The sequence below is a fragment of the Pristis pectinata genome, chromosome X (assembly GCF_009764475.1).
Source record: "Pristis pectinata isolate sPriPec2 chromosome X, sPriPec2.1.pri, whole genome shotgun sequence".
NCBI lineage: Eukaryota > Metazoa > Chordata > Chondrichthyes > Rhinopristiformes > Pristidae > Pristis > Pristis pectinata.
Window position 1 is genome coordinate 5347335 of NC_067450.1, and position 5539 is coordinate 5352873.

Below are 5539 nucleotides of genomic sequence, written 5' to 3' on the forward strand. Positions count from 1 at the left end.
CTATATGTTCATCAAGAATACTAGCCTGCAGATACTCTGTTGCAGAATATATTAAAGGCAATCATCAATATTTTTTTTTGGGGGGGGGGGGCACTATGGGAATCAAGGGATTATAGGGATCAGGAAGGAAAGTGGGAGAACAGCCATGATCTTATTGAATGGTGCAACAGGCACAAGGAACTGTATATTAATATAACAAACATTGCCTGCAACATAACAGATGTTTAATTAATTGAAAACCAACAACTGCAGATGCTGGAAATCTGACATTAAAAACAGAAAATGTTAGATGCACTCAGGAGTTCAGACAGCATCTGTGGAATGAGAAACAGGTTGAAGACCTTCAACATTTTAGGTTGAAAACCTTTGATCAGAACTTATATTTACTTAATACTTGACTAAGATGGAAGAGTAGTACTTAATTCTGAAGCTATTTATATACAAACCACGCAATCCTTGCTTTAAAATAATCATCAAGGAAATCTTCCTGTAGATTTGCAGGGCACAAGTGATTATTGTCACAGTATTAAAAATGGAGTCAACTTCCTCATTTGTGGACATCCCACTGAATGGTCCAAGTTCTGTGGCCACCTCTTCATAGGGTCACCGAGTCATATAGTCCACTGCATTACATTGACCTCAAATTAAATTGGACATTTAACGGTGTAAACAAATTTGAATTTTTGACAGATGAATCAGCTGCACTTACTTCTATAAACTAAGGATTTTTTGTAATTGTGCCTCACTTAAAGCTAGCACTAAACCTACATACTAACAGCCCAAAAAGCACTTCTGCAAATACACTTCCAGCAGTTGTTCTGACTCTGACTCTCAAAGACCAAAAAGATCCCAAGATCATTCTGAGTCTGCTGTTACCCAACCTCTGCTGTGTAATAAGTACCAACAAGGTAATAAGGGAGAAAATTCAACCTGGGTCCACACTTCTGAATAATCTCCAAGTGCTGGTAAAACCAGCAAGCTCAGAACCTGACTTGGCTTAATATCTCCTGCAGTCCAACAGCATACCAACACATACAAAATGAACGATTATTTGGAACTACATTAAAACTAGTTGCAGGAGAGAAGCAGAAAGCTCATTCCTTTTGGCACGCCATTGCTCAGTAATTGTTATTACTCATAAATAAACCAAATAGTACATTCTTGTCTGCAAAAACAGCTGTATGGGTTTTTAAAAAATAAACCACATAACCAACAGGAGTTATTTTTCTAATTTGAATTTTCTATAACCAGACCTACCACTTATACAGGCTCCAAGGCCCTCCAAAAATGGTTTTCTTTTGTGAGATAAATTGCACAAAATCCATTCAACAAGAATAAAAGATTTGCTGATAAATGCTTTGTGTAAAGTGCAAAATCTTCATAAACAGTCCTGCATGGAAATAACTGGCATCCTAATTCAAGCTACCTAGAATTTTTCTATTAAATAGCATTATTCTTTTCCTCTCCACTGGGTTGGAATTTGTTGTGGGTGGTGATACAAAATGGGCAATATCCAGTGTCCAATATTTAGTTCAACAGCAACGAAACAAAATTCTGAGTACTATCTACAATGTAGATAACCAGATTCTGCAAATTTTCTGCACCACCTATGATGAATTTCTACCCTATTTAACTCTTCTTGGAGTAAAATTGTTCAGGCATCATATATGAAAATGGGCGCCATGTTTCAGTAGTCTAAATTACCACAGGAGCATCACAGGTAGTCCAGAATCCTTTTCCATCCACTTCATCCATATCCAGGAACTCTGGCTCATTTTTGTTCCTACTTCCCAGCCTAAATTCAGCCTTACTGTTGCACTTCTTTTGCTAATCCTGCTAAAATCAGCATCAACAACTTGAAGCAGCTAACGGATAGCAAACTTTACATGGAAACTCACATTCTAGCTTTTTGCAGATTATTCAATTACAACAGAGCTTTATTGCATTCTCACCCAAAATCTACATTTGCAAACTTTCCAGCAAGTCAACACCATCAAGATTCAAAAACTCAGCTGGTTTTTAACTTCAGCCAACTGTGGTATCTCAACAAAAAGCACAAAACTGCAGATATTGGAAACCTGAAATAAAAACATAAAATGGTGGAAATGCTCAAGTCAAGTAGCTTCTGTAGAGACAGAAACAGATTAATGATCTGAAATGTTAATTGATTTTTCTCTCCACAGACGATGCCTGACCTCCTTGTCAGCATTTCCAGTTTTTACTTTTGGTACCACAAATTATTGCCTCAGTTTCAATCCAAATCAGCATAAAATGGGAATTAACCAGTTATTCTACTGCAATAGACTTTATATAATGCCTTTAATATAGAAAACATGTCAACAGTCGCTAGATAGAATTGTAATCTCCCAAAGAAAACTGACAGAGTGGAGACGCATAAAAGCAGAGTTAAGGGTCAAAAAAAGTCATTTTTCAAGTAGTGAGACAGATAGGTTTAATAGGGAATTCAAGGCAATAGGAAATACACTGTATCATGAATTTATTATGCAGTAACTACATGTCCCTTGATACCCTGACCTACCAAATTTCTATCATCCTCAGTCTTAAGTTTCAAATTAACCCAGCATCCACAATCTTTTGAAGGCCAAGTTCCTGATTTCAGAAAAAGTTCATTTCCATTTCACTCCTAAAAATGGCCTAATTTTGATTGTGCCCTCCTTGTTTTACAGTCCCAACTAAGGAAAAAGACTATCTACCCTATTGAATTATGTCTATCACCACGATTATAGCAGCTCCTTTCCAAATTCAAGCAAATAAAAGCCAAATTTATGTAACTCATCCTCAATAACTATATCTTTTGAAGTCCCAAATTCTTACGAATCTGCCCAGACTCTTTCAATGTCAATCCTTCCTGAAGTTTCATGTTCCATTTAAGATCGAACCAAGACTAACTAAAACATAACCTCTCCCCTTTGCATTCCAGCTTCCTTACGAGGTCCAAATTACCATTCAGCTTTTTGACTATTTTCTTTTCTACCTGTCCACTAGCTTAGTGTTAAATCCTCTTATTCCTCCCTAGTTTCTCATCATTTAGAAAATATTCTGACTTATTTTCCATCGATCCAATATGGACGACCTCACACTTGTCCGCACTGAACTCCATTTCCCATAATTTATAAACGGACAACCTGAGGACACAGCTACTACAGGCTGTCCCCAGGCAACAAATGGGTTCCGTTTTTGTGGACTCGTACAAGTTAATTTTGTCAGTAAGAAAATACACAAAAATCACTCGATATGGTAATATTGCTCCACAGTGCTGTAATGAATGGCATCAAAAAGCACACAAGACTGATAAGAACAATTGCTAAAAGTGGAGAGAGTAAACTAGTTCTGCTGTTCATACGAACGAATGCATGTACATACATCGGACTTTTGAATTTAATATTATGGGAGCTTGTTTGTAGGTAGGGGTATCCATAAGCCAGGTGTTCATAAAACAGGGATGTCCTGTAATGAATAGGGGGGTAGTGGAGGGTGTTGGTAAGATGGAGGAATGCAAGAGGCTAGAGCTTCTTAACAGAGTAATAGGGCTGGAATAAGTTACAAAAGTAAAAGGGGGACCAAGCCATAAAAAGATGAACATGATGGGAAGCAGTTGAGCACAGAGCTACATTAGTTTGTTTGGGAACTAAGCCGAAGGAACTCATCAGGACTATTTTTATATTTCACATTTGACCCATTGAGTCTATGCCAGTTTGCAATACAATCCCATCAATACCATTCCCCACAACCTATTCTCTCTCAAATGCCCTGATTCTCCTGCCATACATACACACTTGGGGCAATTTACACTAGCCATTTAACCCAACAACCAGCAGGTCTTTAGAACGTGGGAGGAAACCAGAGCCTCAAGAGAAAGCCCACACAGAGACAGGGAAAATAAAGTCAGGGTCGAGCCCAGGTCACTGAAGCTGAAAGGCAGCAGCTCTGCTCACTGCACCAGCCATTGGATTGCCATTGGCAATAGCCTCTGGCTATTCACTTCAACATAAACCGTTCCACATTGCAAGTAATAATGCCTCCAAGTTTTTAAAAACTGCATTCCACGTGGAGAATGGAGCAGCACTGTAGCACAGCAGAGAGTTGGCCATCTCACAGATCCAGGAACCCAGATTGGATCCTGACTTCCATGTTCTCCTTGTAACTGTGTGGGTGTCCCACAGGTGGTCCAGTGTCCCCAATGCATCCCAAAGACAGGCTGGATGTCAGGTTAATCAGCTACTGTAAATTATCCTTAGTCGAGGTGGGTGGTAGGAAAATCAGGATGGAGTTCATGGGCATGGACGAGAGAGAAGACTACAGAGAAATAAATGGAGAAAAACTAGACTGATAGTTTTGCCCAGAAACAGCATATACCTGATGGGCCAAATGGCCTCCTTCTCTATCTTAAAAATGGAAAATAATGTCACAATTAACGACAAAAGACTTCAAGTGTATAGTTAGCAGGTAAGCATGTAAATTAGTAACACTTCAGCTTTAAAATTGCCTCCCAATGAACTCCATTAGGCAGATAACCAGGTCAGCAATATAACTGCCTGTCAAGGTGATTACATAAATAATAAGGCAGAGAAGGTAAAGGGTAACCAGCATGGCACACCTTGGCATGAAAGCAAGAAAGGAGAGAAGAGTATGACTCAGGTTTTTAAAACGTGAAGTTAAATCAGACTTACCATCTGCAAAATGTTTGTGATACAAAGGCAGCTAGATCTTAGGACAAAATCTTTTGGCTTATTAGATCATGAAATGCTTTTAACACTGGCACTTGTAGATCGTAGGAGATTGATATCCATGCATTGACTCCATCTACCGACAAGCATTTTATCCCACAAAAATGTATTCTAATTTATTATTAAACTACAATTAAAAGCTAATAATCCACAAAAGTAAAACTCAAAATTGATTGTGGACAAAGAATAACTTCTCCCCTCTAGATTGAACAACAGCTTTTAATTAGGTACCATTTATCAAGCATACATTTCCCCCCATGGTCGCTTAATTGTACGTATACAAGTTTTCTATTGCTCTGACCATTACACATCAGGCGCTCCAAATTCAGTCCTGGTAGCACAATAAAAGTACAACAAATCTTACCAAGAATGTCAATCTGAATTTACAGGGCACCACCACATGACAGGTACTGTTTATTACAGGGAAGAATGAGGAAGGGGGGAGGGGTGCTGGGAAAGAAAAAAAAGTTCAATGAATTAGCAGTTATTAAACTACTGAGTTCATATATAACCCATTTAATTAACACTAAACCTAAAACATTATTTTTAAACATGTTGCATTCTTGATAATCATTTTACTGTAAATATTTAGAAGAGTAGTATTTTACATAAATGATGCCACAGACACTATATAAAGCCCTTTTTTTCGACAGAATAAGAACATTTCAAAAACAGTGCACTCAGGTTATTGACGTTTTATTCTCAAGTCTCATGGGCCCAACAAATAGGATTTCTGAACTTAAAATGGTCCCTAACATTAATTTCTTAAAAGTGGTTAGGAGCATTTCTAT